At 43.8% G+C, this 20,544-nt stretch overlaps 1 long non-coding RNA gene across 1 annotated transcript in view; it reads right to left on the reverse strand.

The window, feature by feature from the left end:
* The window catches only part of LOC112811227 (uncharacterized), an 81,839-nt gene that overhangs the window by 58,910 nt on the left and 2,385 nt on the right, over positions 1 to 20,544 (reverse strand). The gene's annotated exons all lie outside the window — the stretch shown is intronic.

Consider the following 20,544-nt stretch of genomic DNA (forward strand, 5'->3'; position numbering starts at 1 on the left):
ACGTGATGCTGTTTGACTACATTTCACCCACAGTAAAATTTCTTTCAAAATCGGAGCCCATCCTCTCAAACCCTGTCGCTGTTTTATCAACTAAGTTCATGTAAATTCTAAATCCTTTGTTGTCATTTCAACAATCTTCAGAGCATATTCACCAGGAGTAGATTCCATCTCAAAAAACTACTTTCTTTGCTCATTCTTAAGAAACAACTCCTCATCCGTTCACATTTTATCATGACATCGCAACAATTCAGTCACATCTTCCGGCTCCATTTCTAATTCCAGTTCTCTTGCTAATTTTCACATCTGCAGTTACTTCCCCCACTGAAGTCTTGAACCTTCAATTTGTAAAAAAAAAAAAAAAAAACCACAGTATCTGCAAAACACAGCCCAGCACAGTACAATAAAACGTGGTATGCCTGGAGTCATGTTAGGCAGCTAGAATTGTAACCTGACCAAAAAAGAAAACAACTTTAGAAATATGAAATAATTCTAGTAGGTAGATTTGCCACATAGAAATGACAATGAGGCATAAAGATATGGAGTGGCTTCATACACAAGATATTTTTAAAATGCAAACGAAACTTTTCTGTAGCTTTTTATCCATACCAGGCACTAATCCAATAATATCAGGCTTTTGGCCATCAGCTTTAATTAATTCAATTCTACATTGAAGTCAATATTCTTCAATAACTCCCTTTTCCAAAAATGCATTTGAGGTATTGATGTTAACATTTTATTAATAGCTCTGCAATATTTGCATTAATATCAAGAATCCAAAAATAAAATGAAGTGGAACTCAATTTTTCCTGGGCAGACTTCGACCCTATTTGCCAAATAACTATAGTCCATATATATGTGTATCAATGTGGCCACTAATTTATCCAAAACCCCAGATTTTTTTTTAATTTTTTTATTGTTATGTTAATCACCATATATTACATCATTAGTTTTTGATGCAGTGTTCTATGATTCATTGTTTGTTCATAACACCCAGTGCTCCATGCAGAACGTGCCCTCCTCAATACCCATCACCAGGCTAACCCATCCCCCCACCCCCCTCCCCTCTAGAACCCTCAGTTTGTTTTTCAGAGTCCATCATCTCTCATGGTTCGTCTCCCCCTCTGACATACGCCCCTTTTCTTCCTCTCCTGTTATCTTCTTCTTTTCCTTTTTTCTTATAATATGTTGCGTTATTTAAAACCCCAGATTTTTATCAAGTGCTTAGTAGCTATCAGATACTATGCAATTTATATATTCAGGGACCAAGGAGATGTTTGTAAAAATGACCACAAATTCTCCTCCCTACATTTATATCCTTGCAGTGTGATATCACACTTCCCATCAAAAGGTAAAATCTATTTCCCCAGCCCTTGCATAGGAGTTGGTCCTGTGATTTGTGAAAAAAAAAAAAGAGAGAGAGAGAGAGGACAAGCAGTGGCTTTCATTCACCTATAAGGGTTTCCTCTCCTGCTGGTTTTGAGGCCCTCACGCTACCATGTGGATGAGCCTGAGCTAGTCTAGTAGAGAAGAAACATGGAGACACACCCAGACTCTCTGGCCAGATGCCAGACACATCAGCAAAGCCTTCCTGGTCATTTGGCCACCATCTCAGCCATCGGCTGACTCTAGAAATGCGGCGAGCCCAGAAGAAATCAGCTGAGCTGCCCAGACCAGAATCTCCTGACCACAGAATCACGAACTAAACATATGGTTGTTTTAAGCCACTAAATTGGGGGTGGGGAAGCTTTACTAGCAAAAGCTATCTGACTAAAACAGGCAAGAGTTTTACAGTTCAAAACACTACAGTCTAACAAATTCTTCCTGAGGGACTTTTGCGGGACGTTCTCATAAAGTCAAATCTGCAAAGCCTCAATTCTCTTCACCCTGTGTGACAGACAAAACAGCTACTGGAAGCCCAGTAAGTGCACCGAGGCTTGGGGAAAACACCACAGTTTATTCAGCAAACATTTACTGAGCATCTATGGAGTCTATGGGAATACAAAGATGATTAAATAACTCAGGCCCTGCTCCTAAAATTCTTAGTCAAGGAAATGGAAAAACACAATAGTAATCAGAGGATTAGAATAAAATCTGATAATCTCTGTGAAGGAGTCAGGCATGCTGGAGGCGGCAGGGAGGGTGAGTAAAGAGAAGGGATCGAAGGCCTTCTGGTCCTACCACCGAAGCCAGAGCTTGAGAGAGCTTGAGAGAGAAAACGAGTCAGCCAGGAGAAGTGGGGGATGGGAGTCTATAGGGTCAAGGAGAAAGGAGGAAGCCAGGATACCATTCACGATAACTTCAAGTAGTTCCCCGGAATTGGAACCCAGAGCACAAAAATGGGAAAGTGGCAGACAAGAGTAGAGCTGAAGAGGGGAGGATGATGGCACCCCACACAGTGAGAGGTGATGCTAAGAAACTTGACTTGTGTTTTGAAGGTAAAGGGGAGCCACTGAAAGTTTTTGAGGTGGGGAGATGACATGATAAGTTTGCTCCACTTGCCAGGAGCAAGAATGGTGAGAGGGAAGTCAGCTGGAGGCAGGGAGACCAAGGAGTTAAGTTGCACTAAATGTCTTGAAATCATGATCTACCTGTGGCTGGGAAGATAGAGTGATCAGCATTGAATTCATTGCATCAAATCAGGGTGGGGTGACCAGGGATAGGTAAGAGAAATAATTGTCAAGGGTAGATTAGGGATTTACTAATGCAATGGGGGAGCTGTTTTGAAGATAAGAGTTGGAAGCTGAGCTTTTTTTTTTTTTTTTAAGGTTTTTTATTTGAAAAAGAGCTTGTGCCTGCATGTGTGCCAGTGTGGGGAGGGGCAGAGGGAGAGAATCTTCAAGCAGACTCCCTGCTGAGCATGGAGCCCTATGCGACAATTGATCCCATGACCTTTTTATGAGATCATAACCTGAGGCGAAACCAAGAGCCAGACAGTCAACTGACTGAGCCACCCAGGTGCCCCAGAAGCTGAGTTTTGACATATTGAGTCTGGGGCATCCACGGGAACGCCGAATGGAAACGTACACCAGGAATGTGCTGCTGGGGTGCTCGCAGTAGAGACATGGAAGCTGAAGGTTCAGACTTAAGGTGATGGATGGAGAGACATTCCCCAAGAACGTTTGGGGCTGTGCCCTTGGGAAAGTAACTTTCCTCTCTGGTTTCCCTGTCTGTAAAATGAAGATATTAATCATTATGTGACAGGGTTGTGGTGAAAATTACACGTCATAATGCTAAACGCAATGCTTGGTACATGATATGCATTCAACACATGCTTATTGTGAATGAGAATCAAGAGGGGAATGTATTCCGTGAGAAAAGACCCAGGAGGGGTGGGGATCTGGGGAGCTCCAGTATTTAAGAAACAGGCTAAGGAGCAAAGGATACTGAAAGAAAAAAATAAGAAGAAAACAAGATAACCATTCAGAAAGCTGCTTACTAATATAAGCCTACTATCTTCCAAAGAAGGTCATACACATTGACCAATAATTTCTCTTCTGTGTATCTATCCTAAGGAAATTTTTTTTTTTTTAATTAAGAACAATATGGGGCACATGGGTGGTTCACTCAGTTAATTGTCTGCCTTCAGTTCAGGTCATGATCCCGGGGTCCTGGGATGGAGCTCTGTGTCAGGCTCCCTGCTCAGCGGGGAGTCTGCTTCTCCCTCTGCCTCTGACCCTCCGCTCCTGCTCTCCCTCAAGCTCACTCTCTCTCTCTCTCTCAAATAAATAAAGAAAAAAAAATAAGAACAATATTTGTATAAAATGTTTACTGTGCTTTAAGTAAACATAAACATAGAGAAGAGTTATAAAAACTGTGGTAAATTTACAGGACTTACTTTATAACAAGGGTGGTGGGTCCGAGTTGGGACAGTGATGACCAATGAGGATGTTCATAAACTAGAACATAGTATACCAACTATTAATAGAGATCAGATTATACAACATGAGAATTTCTCATTTTTGTTATTCCTTAATTCATTACAGTGAGTATGTACTACTCATACCCCAAAACCCCTACCTAAAAAAAATAAACAAATAAAAGGAATTACAGATATTTTACTGGGGGGGAGGAGGGGCAGGAGAGTACTCACCTTGCTTCCAATGTCACTCAAAATATGACCTCTGCCTTTCTATGATTGTTTCTAATGATTCTGATGATTCCTCATCATGTAACCTTCCTCCTGCCAAATTCAGCTTGTCGAATTGAGTTTTCCTACTTCCTGCCCTCCTTCCCTTTCTCAGACTTTTCCCTCTGCTGGAATGCTGCCTCCCAGAGACTGATACCTGACCTGGTATTACTGGTAATACTCGACAGGCCTGTCTATCAAAAAATACCTATCCCACTAGCCCCACCGGCCCCTCTGACCCACCTGGATCTTATCTCTAATCTCTCTTTCTAGTCAGTGACTATGGCTTTGTGCTTCCTTCAGGGCATTACTATTTCATTTCATGCCCAGAATACTCACCCTAAGGTCATTCTATGGACAAGCTTGGTTGGGGGTGGGGGGGGAGATCTCCAAACACTCTAAAATCATTGCAAAACTGTGTGTGTGTGCACATACGTGCTTTTTTTGTTTTTTTTTTTTTTTTTGAGAGAGAGAGAGAGGACTCATAACTTTCACCAGATTCTCAAACTTTCCATGAACCAAAAGACGGTAAGAAACACCATTCAATTCTCATTTGGTCCTCTGTCCTCCCCGCTGGAGGAACCTCCGGGATTTATCCAGCTTGGTACCTGGGAAAGAGCCTTGCCGAAAACAGGCATTTGGTTGTTGAATTCAACTGAATGGAGTCAACACAGATGTTGGCATCTACCAAGTGGAAAGGGGAAAGTTTTAAAAAGAAAGAAGGGGTGCCTGGGTGGCTCAGTCGTTGAGCGTCTGCCTTCAGCTCAGGTCATGATCCCAGGGTCCTGGGATCGAGCCCCGCATCGGGCTCCCAGCTTGGCAGGAAGCCTGCTTCTCCCTCTCCCACTCCCCCTGATTGTGTTCCCTCTCTCCCTGTCTCTCTGTCAAATAAATAAAACAAATCTTTAAAAAAAAGAAGAAAAAAAACCCCAAAAAACAAACCTTACCTCCTCCAATGTAAAGATTCTATCACAACCCACACAAGAACAAAAGTGAAAGTGAAATCACTGTATTTTCTTTAAAAACCTAGGGCCCAGCCTGCCAGCAAGGCTAGGATTAGGGGATCGGGCGAGGTCGTGTACAGTCCTCAATCTGCCCCTGACTCACTTCTATTTTGAGTCATAATTCTCTCAAACTCACTATACCTCATTTCCTATTTATGCAACACGGGAAAACAGTTCTTGCCCCTTACCTACCCAATGAGGAGGTCGTCAGGAAAACAGATGACACACAGAATGCTTTCTGAACACTTCATTAGGCGGTCTCCACAAATCTTTTCATCAGCAAGCCTGTGACTGCAAAGGCCCGCTCAGCTGTAGTGCTTGTTTTGATGTCCCGATGCTTTCTTTCAGGTCTAAAATATTTCCAAATGTGCTCAAGCTTAACATCGACGGTAAGAAAAATCTTGGGCTGGAATGCGCTCTGACCACACTCCAGAGCAGCATTTCTCAATTTTTAACCCATATTCCCATTTGATAAGCATTAGAAATCTCGCTCCCTCTTTAAACTTTGTATTATGAAAACAAGGGTTGATTCCCTCCCCCTTTTCAAAGTTCACACTTCTATAATAAATACTATTCAGCAATAAAAAGGAATGAACTATTGATTTGTAACAGCATGGATGAATCTCAAAAGCGTTATGCTGAATAAAAGAAGCCAGATCAAAAAGAGTACGTTGCATATGATTCTATTCACACAAAATTCTGAAAAAGCGAAGGACTCTCCATGACAGACAAGCAGTTGTTGGGGGGCGGGGGGGGGTGTTGTATGGCAGGAGGGGCTCTAGGAAACTTTAGGGGGAAGGAGTGACAGATACGCACTATCTTGACGGTGACGTTTCCACAGTGTAAGCACACGTCAAAACTTACCACGCATCTGCATGTATTGTATGTGCCGTATACACCAACGAATTCTGATTTTGAAAATTGTATTATACCACTGAATTCTTTTCAAGGAAATTGAACCTTGTCCACCCTGTGCCCATAAAAACTGTTCTAAAAGGTGAGCTTACCGACCATCTAGACTGCGATTCATTCTTGAATGAATCCCCCAGGACTCGGCACAGCAAGCAAGCATTTCACACTTGGTACTCCTCACTTCCACCGAGGCCTGGTGGCTTCAGGCCCCGCACTCATTCTGTTCCCTCCCCGCAAGGGACCCCCTGCTTCTTTCTCCTGCTCTTCAGGCTTCATTCCAGATGCAGCTCAGGAATCTCCGAAGCTGAGTCCATCCCCTCCTTGGGTTCCTATAGCTCCTGGGTGTATCTCTAGCTGCCACTCACCACTTCGTACTGATTTTTATCTGTTTAGGCTTCTAAGCTCCCCCTTGAAACTGTACAGTTAAAGAGGTTCTCAATGATTTTTGGTGCCTCAGTCACCTTTGGCAGCCTTGTGGAGCCTTCTCAGAATAAGGTAAAATACACAGGCAAATGCAGCCAACGATATTATGAAATATGGGTGACCAACCAGCAAAATCTAGATTTGATGTAAGAACACATGTGCCTTTTTACTGGCATGTGAAATGACAATATCCGGTGGGAGGCCAAATAACCGCCATTATTTCAAAGTAGTGACATGTAGACGTAGTATTTCAAGAGAGCAGCAAATGGCTGTGATAGGACATGTAATATGAAAATACGTGTGCTTCCTGGTGACGAGTCACAGGTACCTCTAATCCTGCTGTGGCTTTTCATCACCATTTCTCCCTGAAGGAAATACTGCATTGCGGTTAGGGGTTACTGAAAATGTGATCTTTTCTCCATTCAAGTTCCCAAAGCCCCTGAATTCCACCCAAAGACACAGATCCATGGACACCTGGATAAGAACTGCTCTTTAGAGAGGCTGTGGGCTATTTACCTTTGTGTTCTCAATGCTCTTAGCACACAGGGGTGGGGGGTGGGGTGACAGCCACGAAACAATTGTAATGATCACAATGGCAATATTAAGTATGAATTCAAAAACAGAGATAAATAATTTCTCCCGCTAATTCTTGTCACCATTATGACTGGTAGGCTTCCACCAAACTGTATCCTGGAAAACTGTTCACTGAGTACCAGGGAATTTCAGGTGTATCTACCTGGAAACACATGGTCCTTTGGCCACCTTCTAACATATTCCTCAGTTCTCCAAGCATTAATATTAAGCCATCTAAAGAGACTATATAAAGATCGAGGAGGTTTAGAGGAGAAAGTCGGGCGCCCCCCTCCAACCATGACCTCACTGTGTCCGTCCGCCTTGACCTTCACAGGGACGGTATAGCTCTAGATACAGGAGGAATGTAAGAAATTCCCTTGGCTCAGTCTTTTTCTTCCCACTGCAGCAGTGAATAATACAAGATGCATTGTCCCCACCGCATCTCTCTCTTAATATTACTAAATACTTCCTTTCTTCTTGTTTAACTGTTGCAGTTATTGCTGAGAGCATTTCGTAAGGGTGTAAAAATAATGAAACAGGCTCAAGTGAACCGGAGTGACAATGAAGCGCCCAGTGGGGAAAAACCCTGTTCACTGTGAATTTTCACATGACCCTCTTCAGTCTGATGCTGCATATTCAACCATGCACTCTGGGGCTCGGCTGGTGTGCGTGGGTTTAGGCCATACATAGAAGGAAAAGGCATCTCCTCCGCCCCCCACCCTGTGACCCATTTCCCCCAGCTTTGGCCGAGGACTGGTTTCTTAACTTCCAGCAGAGTTCACATGAATGAAGGTGTGTTAAAATTTTTTTACCTTAAACCTCTTTTTTTCACTCCCATCCAAGAAATTTGGAAACTACTCTTAGCCGAAATCAGTCAAATTCAAAAGAATGGTGAGCAAGCCTGTTGATCCATCCCCACCCCCTACCCCGTCGAGCCCTAAACATCTGCAACATTAAAAATGAGATAAGAAGTTTAGGACACCGAGTATCTGAAGATAGGGGCTCATGGCCTGAGTGAGGACTTTGTGAGGTCCCGCAGAAGCGCTGAGGGATGACATGCCCAGGTCGCTGGAGAAGGGAGGCGCCGTCGCTGAAGGAAGCCAGGAGCTGTTCCCTGGCCCCCCCGGGGGCTCAGCCATAGCTGCCTGATGCACAGGACGCTCTCTTCCATCTTAAAACTCTCTCACTCACCAGCTTCTTACCTTTAGTCCCCAAACATGCTCACATCGATTGCACTTCAGAGTGGTAACAACTACCTTTACACCACTTCTCCCCAAAGTTGGCAAACTGCTGCCCCAGTATCTCTGTGTTCTAACTTCTTAAGAGAGCAGTCCACAGTCATGCCCTCACTTCCTCCCCCTTGCTCTCTTCTCGAACCTCTCTCAACTGTGTTTCTAGCCACCAGCCTCTGCGCTAGTTTATTAAGAGGGAGGGTGCCGATGTCAACGACGTCACAATTGCCAGGTGGATGCCAAGGGTGGCTCTGAGTCCTTCCCTGGCCCAACCCAGGTGATGCCTGCCCCTCCTTCCATCTGGAAACCGTCCTCCCCGTTCTCCTACCTCTTAGTTTTGCCTCCATTTTTCCTCACGTGTTGGTGTTCCTAACTTTCCTCCTGTAGTCCTGTTCTCTTAATCTAACCATTCTCCTTAGCAGATCTCGTGGAGTGCGCTTGCAACTTTTTTTGCTCATGAATCCCCTAAAATAAAATCTCCATAACCCTAGGCCATGTCTAATTTGACATTCAAATTTTAACCAAAGTTCAAATGGTTGCAAGGAATCCATTAAGGGTGTTTTGTGCGTGCACAAGATCTTTAGCAGTCAGAAAGGGTACATCATCCTTTTTTCTAAGTCCTATGTGCATTCTATTTGCCCCACAGATTTTTTAATTAGCTTTATTGAAGTATCAACCACATATCATATAATCCATCCATTTAAAGTGTACATTTTAATGGTTTTTGGCATAGTCACAGAGTTGTGCAATTGTCACCACAATCCATTTTAAAACATTTTCATCACCCCGAAAAGAAACCTCATACTGATTGGCAATCACGCCTCATTCCCCGCTGCGCTACCACAGCCCTAAGCAACCACTAATCTACTTTGTCCATAGGTTTGCTTGTTCTGGGCATTTCATACAAACGGAATCATACAATATGTGGTCTTTTGCTACTGGCTTCCTTCACTTAGCATAACATTTTCAGGGTTCATTCATGTTGTAGCATGTGTCAGTACTCATTCCTTTTTTATTATCCAATAATATTCCATTATCTGGATATGCTACATTTTGTTTATTCATCAGATGGTGGACATTTGGGTTGTTTCTCTTTTAGGCTATGATGAACAATGCTACTATAAATATTCATGTACAAATTTTTGTGTTACCCACAGATTTTAAACCCAATTTTTTTAAGATTTAAAAAATCTTTTTTTAAAGATTTATTTATTTATTTGAGGGGGGGAGAGCGAGAGAGAGAGAGCACATGCCAGCGAGTGGCAGGAGGAGCAGAGAGAGACAATATCCATGCGGACTCTGGCTGAGTGTCAAGTTTATGCCAGGCTCGATCCCATGACCCATGAGATCATGACCTGAGCCGAAACCAAAAGTCCGAAGCCCAACCGACTGAGCCACCCAGCTGCCCCTATTTCTGTGTTTCAAAGTTTTTTTATCAATAAGTTTTTCATGTATCTCACCCACAAACTATATACATAAATTAAAAATTAAATTAAAAATTAGAAATAAAAATGAAAATAAAGTTTCTGTGTCCATAATTCACCAAATACACAAAAATTCTGGACTGAGTGTAACAAATTCTAATTATTAGTAGTACAAAATTAATCAGAGCACCAGAAGGATATTACAAAAACAATTCTTAAACATAAAAAGTAAAATTTTATTGGAAATATATCCCTCACTAGAGATGAACTGGGTTTATTTTCCAATTATCAGTTCATGGGTCTGTGGATGCCTTTTTATTACACTGAAACAGTTTGGTATAATTACATCTTCCTACCTTTCCTTTTACTGAGGCAATCACCGAGAAACATACACAAGTGAAGGAATGGAAGTATTCTACTTACAGCAGTGTTATTCAAATCTTTGATGTCCAGGCAAGCCAGAGCCCTACAATTACTTTGTAATCTATCATCAAAAATTATGTTTAGGTCTCCCTCCAAAAGTATTGAAGGCAAACAGCTCAAACCACCTGATTTGTAAAAGGAAGTGTCACCCCCGTGCATAGTCACTCACTTTCTCACACCTGCATCAGTGTTGAGAATGGCCCCTTTGTTTGGACCCCAGGTTTTTATACACCCCCCAAACACCTCATAGTAAGATGCTAGAAAGGCACGAGAAGTGCATTTTCCCTGTAAAGTGGGAGGCTGACTTGTTCTCAGGGGGATCCAATTCAGAAAAGGGTTTATATATGAATGATGAACACCTGAAAATTGCTTTCCTTACCCAGACTGTGATTCATTCCCTTCAACTGCTTTGGCTCTCAACTCCACAGCTCCAGCTCAGCCTCCACGGAGCCGCACACCCTCAGCCTGCAGAGCACTGCTTGGCCAGCTCTCAGATCCCTCAAGAGTTTCACATACAGCTAATCTGCTCCAAATCTATTTCCCTCCCCATATGCCCAGGCACCCTCATTCACTCTGTTCACCGCACTGCCACTAGATCAGGATGCTACAATATGCTACTACGATCAAGTCATAGCCCTTTTTGAAATCCTTCACGGGTGCCCCAGATCTATCTTGAACTTTTGCATGTAAAGCCTCTCCTCCAAGAGACAAAGTGAAGCCAGATCTTCTCCAAAGAAATGATGCAAGCTCTCAAGCCTCTGACCTTCTAACACCCAGTTAAGAAGGGCTAGGCCTCCAGGAGACAGGACAGGTTAGTAGTTAAAAGGATGGACTCTGGAATGGGACTGCCTGGGTTAAGGCCGTTATTCCAGGGGTAACCTTGGGTGAAATCTTTGACCTCCCTGAGCCAGTTTCTTCATCTACAGAGGATAATAATAGTCTTTCTTTAAGGGTGGATATAAAGATGAAATGATGAGAAGCATGTAATGTGCTCAGCACAGTGCCTGATACAAGATAAATTAGAGTAAGACCTCAATGAATCCGAGCCACCATCATCACAAAATAAACCGCCAAAGTCTTAAGTTGACAGTCCAAGTCCATTAGAAGTTGGGGAAGCCGGGGCACTTGGGTGGCCTCTGCCTTCGGCTCGGGTCATGATCCTGGGGTCCTGGGATTGAGCCCCGCATCGGGCTACTTGCTCAGCAAGGAGCCTGCTTCTCCCTCTCTCTTTGCTGTTCCCCCTGCTCATGCTCTCTCTCTCTGTCAAATAAATGAATAAAGTCTTAGGAAAAAAAAAGTTGGGGAAGGCCATTTTCCAGCCTCACCCGCAGTCTCTCCCAAATCCCTCCCCTACGAGTTCCTCCTGCCACACCGTTTGCTCTCCTCCCGCTCACTACCAAAGCAGGTTTTCACAGCCCTGGGTCTTTGCTCTCACCCTTTCCTTCAGCTAGAGTTCTTTCCTTACCATCTGCCTCGTGAGTGCCACATTCCAAAGGGCCACCCTGGTTGCCTTGTCTCAAGTCTCCATAACCGATCCCTCCTCTTCTTCCAGAACTCTCAATGTTGGGGTGCCCCAAAGCTCAGTCCTTGGACCTCTCCTCTTCTCTATCAATGCTCCCTTTAGAATCTCCCTAAGTCCCCAGGCTTTCAAATGTTTATACGCTGATCATTTCCAAATATGTGGCACCAGATAACACCTCTCTTTCCACTTGTTGACCTCCACTTGGATATCAGGTGGACATCTCAACATGAACAAATATGAAGTCTTGGTCTTCCCCCCAACTCTGTTCCATCTGCATGTCCCCCCCCAAGCCATTGGTTCTACCGTCAAAAATATATCCAGAATCTGATCACTTCGTATCCCCTCTACCGTCATGAACACTGGTCAGAGCCATTATCCTCTCTTGTCTGGATTACTGCAATGGCTACTAACTGGTTTCCCTGCTTCAAACTTGCCCCTACACGTCTATTCTCAGCAGAGCCATCAGAATGATCTCTTCAAAACCTCAGTCACATCATGTCCTCCTCTGCTCAAAACCTAGCAATGGCTCCGTATTTCTCTCATAGTAAAACTCAGAGTCCTTAAGATAATACCAAACAGTCGGACTCCCTTACTTCTCTGACCTCACCTTTTAAAATGTATATATATATTATTTATTTATTTATTTGAGAGAGAGAGAGTGTGAGAGCAGGGGAAGGGGTAGAGGGATAGAATATCCAAGCAGACTCCCACTGAGCGCAGAGCCCGACCAGGAGCTTAGTTCCATGACTCATGAGATCAGAACCTGAGCCGAAACCAAGAGGCGGATGCTTAATGGACTGAGCCACCCAGGTTCCCCTCTGACCGCACCTTCTATTACTTCCCCTACTCACTCGTTCCAGCCACCCTATTCCTTTGTATTCCTATATCTTGCCAGTAGGCAATTTTCTGTTTGCCTTAGCTATTTTCTCTGCCTGGAAACCTCTTCCGCCAAGATCCCCCACATGGCTAACTCACTCGGCAGCTTCAAATCTTCGCTCACGTCTCATCTTCTCCGTGAGAATTGCTCTGACCGGAGCGGGCACTCACCAGCCGCCTGACCCCAGAGCCTTTCTACACCTGGGATAGGTGTGGTCTCCCGGATACTCTATCTCAGAACTAGCTATTCCTGGTATTTTGAGGAAGTGAAAATAAAAAAATTCACTTTTGCTGAGTCTCTCCTCTGGTCCCATGCTAGGTCCTGTGAAGAAAAGGAGCCATCCTGATTTCATAGGGATCAAATCACTGGCCCCAGGCTTAGGGCCATGTCTGCCTGAGGCCTACATTGCACCCATTCTTCGGACCACTCTGCTGAATGCCAGATGCTTCCGGGACTTGCCCTGGCCCAGCACAGACCCTTATGCTACCTGTGGAATGTTAGCCTACTTTCGGTTCTGGAGAGCCAAATGGGAGGCAGTAAGCTTAGTTAGGCCTTTTTTTGTTGTTGTTCCTTTAATGCCAAGTCACTGCATTATGTCTACCAATCTGAGCTGGAAACAAACATTGTAGATATGGAAAACATTCCACATCTTTATGTGTAGGTGCTAGGGACAGGCAGCTTTGAGCTGGAAGGTGTACTAAGTTCAAATCTTGCTCTGGGTCCCACCGGGCTCTTGGGTGGAGCTACTTGCAGTCTTTCTGCCCTTTCTTCTCTTTCCTTTCTCCCATCACACTCTGCCACTCCCCACCACCTTAACTGTTCTCTGAGAGAAAACAAAAATTCTGACCAACTGATGATGTTCTTTCCATATTTAACATTCCTTGCCGGTGAGTAGTCATTTCTATGAGCTAAGAGGTACTCTCCACTGTGACACCAGGGCATTAGAGTCATGCTCCTGGGCTCAAATTCTCACTCTGCCACTGACTAGGAGTGCAGTGGGAATGACTTAGCATTTCAGTTTTAGTATTTTCCGCTTTAAAATAAAAGTTCCGCGCGCCTGGGTGGCTCAGTCGTTAAGCGTCTGACTTCGGCTCAGATCATGGTCTCAGGGTCCTGGGATCGAGCCCCACTTCGGGCTCCCTGCTCTGCAGGAAGCCTGCTTTTCCCTCTCCCACTCCCCCTGCTTGTGTTCCCTCTCTCGCTGTCTCTCTCTGTCAAATAAATAAATAAAATCTTTAAAAAAGATAAAAGTTCCTCCTTTCTAGGTGACTGTAAGGATGGATAGAGGGAATACAACTAAGCACTTAGCACAGAGGAAGTGATTGCTCAGAGGTCAGTATTTTGTTGTAATTCTGCAGGTGCTAGTTTGGGGATGCTGGTCCCCACTGCTCCATCCAAAAGGGATCAAGCTGCTGCTCCCCACTCATGACTCAAAACACTCTGGAGGACAATCTTCTTAAGTGGTTCTATAGTCAGTGCCCATCTGGTGAAATGACCTTAGGGTGTTTGTTAAAACCGGTAAACAGAAATTTCTGACATCCTTGTTGAAGGAATGCTTGCATTCTCTTTAGTCCCAAATACTCTAAAGGGAACCACTTTTATATTATAAAAATAAGATAGTAATTCTAAATATAAATTAGTCCAAGTTTTATCTTTATCTATAATCCAGATTCCCAGTAAGAGTTCTATAAACTTTCTTTCTGATTCTAAGGAAACTCAGTCGTAGTAACATCTCCTCACCGTCTATTCAACTACATGATCAAATAGGAAAACAGACTTCCTAAAAGTTCAACTAAAGTTAGACAACAACTCTCAATATCTAGTTCATTACTGTTAGGTTTTTATTATTAATTCTTCAAAAGAAAGTTAATTCAAGAAGCTTAATTATGCAAAACTTCAGAATAAAGGCAAAGACTTTTTTTTTCCTTTTTCTAAACATTGTAAGACAACTGCTCTACCATTTATATTCATTTTCACTTTCTAGGAACAGGAAGAAATATTTAAAGAATTTCACCAACAAATTATCAAACAGAAAGAGGATTTACCAGACTATTAGAAATCTCTGGAAAACAAGTTTAAAAGTTAATAATAAGTTACAATGTATCTATGCATTATCCCCTTTCCAGTCTCCTTATTCGTATTTAAATAACAACATACAAGCTAGCTGCTCACAGTTTGATTTTCTGCAGTATTTTTCCTAGGTGCAAAATGTTTGGCCCTGCAAAGACTAGGTGACTCAGCACATTCAAATTGCAGATCTCAGGTTTAGAGGGTGGACAAGTTCCTCTCCTCTTGCAAGTACTGCAGAGAAGAAGATACCAGGATGGAATTTTCTTTTTCTTTTTTTTTTTTTTAAGGTTTGAAAGGTAGAAGATTCTAAACATATGCCTCTCTAGCCAATGAATGAATGAATTAATGAATAAACCAACAAATGTAAAATAGAGAGAAATAAGATTGGCAGAAAAACAGTTCTGATTGCTAAAGAGATTGTTGTACTTAACACATTAGCATTTAAATCGCCCCAGTAGGACACGGGGGGTGGGGGGTGGGGGGTGGAATACCTCACCGATGCTAAGAAGGTGGGGAAGCTGGTAAAGTTTGCACCTTTTTTTCTCCTATTGTTAACTGGAGCCAGTTTTTCCACCAGCAGGATGAACAGACCACAGTGAAGGTGAAAGAGGCATTGAGAAAGCTAATAGTTTACACGTTTTTTTTTTAATTATAAAGAAGATAAAGCTGAAAAATTGAGAATTTTGAACACTATGATTTTCTAGTGGTGTATGTATTAGTAGTTCCCCAAACTTGCAGATTATCAAACCACAAGGGGAGGTTTTTATAAATGTAGATTTGCAGTCCCCTTCCTGCCCCCAATTATGATTCAGTAGGTGTGTGGGGTGGGGCCCAGGAATCTGTAAAAACATTCACCCAAGCGATTCCTTTGCATGGCTAGGTTTGGGATCAGACAAAGCAGATAAACAAAGGTGCAGAGTGACAAATGGTGAATCACACCTCCCCCAGCCCAACTGTAAACTGATGGGCGAAAAGTCAAAGGGTACCTTAAAATTTAGGAGGATGCATCTTCGTAGGCTAAAGCTGTTAGTAAATATTAGTAATATTCTAAATTGTCTTACCTTTTAAAATTCCCAATGTAATCCTAACTTTAAAAAAGTTATTTTAGGACATGACCTTGCCTCCCAGTTCCTGTTTATAGTGATGAGCTACACATATCTTTGTGCCTGAAATGAAGACTCCTTAGCCAGTCCCCATGCTTGCTAATTTCCTTCAATTCACTCACATAATCTTCACAGCAATGCCTAGAAGTAGCTGCTACTATCCCTAACTCATAGATAAGGACGTGGAAGCTGGGAGAAGTAAATTGTTCTAATGATCAAGCCAAGATAGAAATGATGGCTTTTACTGGTTTGGTTTGGTTGGTTGGTTATTCGGGGGAATTTACACATGAGATTTGGATCTGTTCAAATCTTAAAGAAACTCAGGCCTGGTATAATCTTGGTACATTCAGCCAAACACTGATTGAGTCGGGCATCGTGCCAGGCACTGGGCAGATACAAAGAGGTATGAACAGCTCCCTGCCATGGAAGGGTCCTCCCTGGCCCTCTCACAGGGTAGTGGAGAGAAAAAAGGAGTAATCTCTATGAGGTTCTTCTGGATTTTGTTCAATTATCTGTCCCATTGTCTCCAGGAGCACATGCTTTGCTGTGTGAACTGTCACATCTGCACTTTTGATTGAGAAATGTGTTCACCAAAGTTATGGGCTCAGAAGGCTCTGTGAGGTACACTGGTGGGAGGGGCTGTCTGGGGCTCTCTTTGAAAGTCTTCACAGAGGATGTGGCTTATGAGCTAAATGTTGAAGGATAAAAAAGACTTCGCTAAGCAAAGGGGAGAAAGGGTGTTCTAGACCCACAGCAGCAGGTGCAGAACCTGCCTGGTCTAGCAGGAGACCTTGAGGCTAAGGTATTGCTGAGGGTAGAGGCAATGGAGGAGGAGGGAAGCTAGGGAAAGACCAAGAAGGCGATTTTATGCTACTTGAGAAGTTTAGACTTTAAAACATGCAAAGGCAACCACCAGTGTTTGTTTTTGTTTTTTTAAGATTTATTTATTATTTATTTATTTGAGAGAGAGGGAGACAAGCAGACTCCCTGCTGAGCAAGGGAGCCCGACAATGGGGGGCTCTATCCCAGGACCCTGAGGTCATGAGCCGAAACCAAGGGCGAGACACCTAACTGACTGAACCACCCAGGCGCTCCCCCACCCACCAGTGGTTTGAATGCAGCAAAGTTGTAGGACTGAATTTGTTTTTGGAAAGATAATGCTTGCCGCGGGGTGGAGAAGGAGCTGCATGTGAGGCACAGGTGGGAGGCTGTTCATGCTGGAACAGATCCAGTCCAAACTAAAGCCGTGATCCTGAGGTCAAAGGAGGGACCTTACTGGAGAAAGTCCTCAGGTTCAGGGTGCAAGCTTTGGAGTCAGGTGGCTGAATACTGGCCCCAGACCTCTGGCAGTGGCTCCTGGGCAGGTTTTGGGCAGCCACTTAGGTGGCTGGCTGCACACTGAGGGGAAGAGAGGGAAGAGGGAAGAGCACAGGAGGTCTCCAAGGTCTCTAAGTGGGCGGGGGGGTAAGGCACACACATCCTCAACCCAGCTACGGACCCCAGAAGAGGAGCTGTGCTTGAAAGAAAAGGCAGTGAGTTTGGTTTTGAACATGTTGAGTTTGGGATGCATACAGGCTTTTCTTTTATTAATAGTTAGCTGGGGATAACAGATTTTTTTTTGTTTTTTAAAGATTTTATTTATTTATTTGACAGAGAGAGACACAGCAAGAGAGGGAACACAAGCAGGGGGAGTGGGAGAAGGAGAAGCAGGCCTCCAGCTGAGCAAGGAGCCGGATGCGGGGCTCGATCCCAGGACCCTGGGATCACGACCTGAGCCGAAGGCAGACGCTTAACGACTGAGCCACCCAGGCGCCCCTAACAGATTTTTTAAAAATGGTCAGAACTAGAAGAACCGATTCATGAGTCATTTGAGATATTTGAAGCCCTGGAAATGGAGTTTCAGGGAACACTAATTCACAGGGCATTGACAGGAAACCAGAGTAGCAATTATTTTGTTCAACATGGAAGCTGGAGTTCAGGTTTATCAGAAACACGGGGCCATTCAACAAATACACACTGAGAGCCGACTACAGGCCAAGCACTGCCCTGGAGCCTAAGATTTGAAAAAGCAGACCCACCCACCAAGAGCTCGCATTGCCTTCAGGGAAACAGGGCCGTCCATCTGATGTGGGAAGACCAGGCGGAGGGAAGTAGGCAGGGTGCATAGGGCAGAGGTGTGGGGTGCCTCGGGGAGGCCCACGCTAGCTCCAGGGGTCAGGAGGCTCCTTCTAAGCCCTTTATGTGAATTATCCAGTGAATCCTTGCAATAACCCAATGAGATAATACGGTTATTATCCACCCCCCCTTAAAAATAAGGAAAGCAAACCACAGAGAGGTGAAGTAATTTGCCCACATAGCCAGGAAGCTTGTAGAGAAGCCCTTGACCCAGGCGATCTAGCTCCAGACAGAGCCCATCTCTTACCTACTGCTAAAATTGCTTCTCACTGTCTGATACATGCTCACAGAAAATGAGAATTAAAGAAGGAAGAAGAGATGAACAGCACATCACAGTAGTTAAGAGCACAGTGGTTAGTTAAGGTTGTGTCTGGAAATAGCAAGTGGTTGGTGTTTGCTATATTATTATTTAAAGCATGGCAGCTTCACACAGAAGTGGTCAGAAGCCCCAAATTTAAATGTCAGCTCGCTATTTGCTAATTCTATAAGCTGGGGTCCAAAAATGACCTCTATGAACCTGTTTTTTTTAATCTAGAAAATAAATCTAACACACAACTCAAAGATTATACTGAAGATAAAGGGATATAACCACATGAATACACATATCACAGTCTCTAGCACACAATGTTACCCTCAGCAGCGGGTGGTGCTGGAGAAGGGTCCCCATTGCACATAACACACCATCACTTCTTCATAAAAAGCTAAAGCTCAGAGTGGGCACAGCAACAAAAACAAGATTGCTGGGTGGGTACCTGGCTGGCTCTGTCGGTAGAGCACGCAACTCTTAATCTTGCGGTCATGAGTTTGAGCCCCATGGTGGGTATAAAGATGACTTTTTAAAAAGGTAAAAGAACCAAGACTGTTCATGATTATTAATTGTTTATAGCAATAACTAATTGTTATTCTGAGAAAAAACCTGGGTGGAGTAAAAAAAATTGTCACTTTGGGAACTACAACCGGTCTTACCAATTATTAAAGAAAATTAAGTTAATTTTATTTGCCACTGAGAAAATTAGCTTGGATACACTAAGTTTATTAGCTTGGATACACAAGTTTATTTTACTGAAACTCAGTTCATTCCAAAGTGACTCAGTCAGAAGGGACAGGCTTCTTCTGTATTGTACCTTTTCTCCCTCTACTTTACTCATTCTCAAAGAGAGTATTGTTGAGCGCCTGGCTGGCTCAGTCAGTGGAACCTGTGACTCTGGATCTCGGGGTTGCAAATTCGAGCTCCATGTTGGGTGTAGAGATACTTAAAAAAAAAAAATCTTAAAATAAAATAAAATATTGTCCCTTGCAAGGTAGAAACAAAATGACGGATGAAAGGAAGAAACGATCCCAAGGTCCCAAAGTGCCACGTATAGTGTCCTAAGAGGCACCACCACTTGCCATGGTGGACCAGAAAGATCGTGGTCAGCTGGCAGGCTCAGGGATGGTTATGAAAAGATCTGATCATGGCTTTAAAGTGCAAATTCCAGGGGCACCTGGCTGGCTAAGTTGATAGAGCATGTGACTCTAGATCTCCGTGTCATGAGTTTGAGCCCCACGTTGGGGGTAGAGTTTACTAAATAAATAAATAAATGGCAAACCACAGTTGAAGAGATCACCAGCAAGGCTCTGAGAGGAACAGCTCTGCCTGCCTGTGTCTCCTACAGCATTTACCACTCTCCTAGCCCCGACTGCCCAATCCCAAGGGCAGCTCTGTTCGTCAGGACACCCAGGCCATTCCTGCACAAAGGCTCCAGCTGTTCTCAGGAGGAATATAACCTCTTCTGCAAAGCCTTCCCTGAGCACCTGCCCTTCTAAGGCTCCTACCTGGATATGCCCACATCCCCTGGACCACCCCCCACCCCCATATACACAACACCACAGAAAGTCAAATTAGCATTCCATTTTACTTTCTGGTTTTTTTTTTTTTTTAAGATTTTATTTACTTATTTGAGGGAGGGGGAGAGCACAAACAGGGGAAGGGGCAGAGGAAGAGGGAGCAGCTGACCGCCCCGCCCCCACCCCGGGGGAGCAGGGAGCCCAACTCGGGACTGGATCCCAGGACCCTGGGATCATGACCTGAGCCTGAAGGCAGATGCTTAACTGACTGAGCCACCCAGGCGCCCCTTTAATTTCTTTATAGTACCTACAACTATGAAAAATTAGCTTGTTTATATTTTTACCGGTTTCCTTCTGCCCCTCCCCATCCTCTACTAAAAATGGTAAACTCCATGAGTGCCTAGATATTGTCTTTCTTGTTCACTCTTACATTCTCAGCACCTGGCAGGAAGTCAAGAACTTACTAAATATTTATTGAATCAATAAAGTAACGCAGAAGAGAGTGATCAAGTTGCTGAGGCAGAAAATAAAAGCCGAATTTGAGAAAATGGTGAGTAGCTCATTTTGGTGCAGCCAGACACAGAGAGACGAAGCTAGACAGGCTGCGTGCACAGGACTTGGCCGTGGTCAGCCACAGCTTGGATTGAGTAGATAGTGGAGAGCCTCTGAAGTGTTTGACCTGGAGGGTGCTCGGAAAAGAGCTGTCCTTAGGGAAGGACTGTGAATATAATGAACTGAAATGAAACTTGAAAACCCAAGAGAAAACCATTTGTTACCACTAAAATTGGCAAAAATTAAGAAGCCTGATAGGGATGTACAGCATAGTGACAATAGTTAACAATACTGTATTGCA

This window comes from Callorhinus ursinus, unplaced genomic scaffold (genome assembly GCF_003265705.2).
Source record: "Callorhinus ursinus isolate GAN/ISIS: 27379988/994484 unplaced genomic scaffold, GSC_fseal_2.0 scaffold57, whole genome shotgun sequence".
NCBI classification, from domain to species: domain Eukaryota; kingdom Metazoa; phylum Chordata; class Mammalia; order Carnivora; family Otariidae; genus Callorhinus; species Callorhinus ursinus.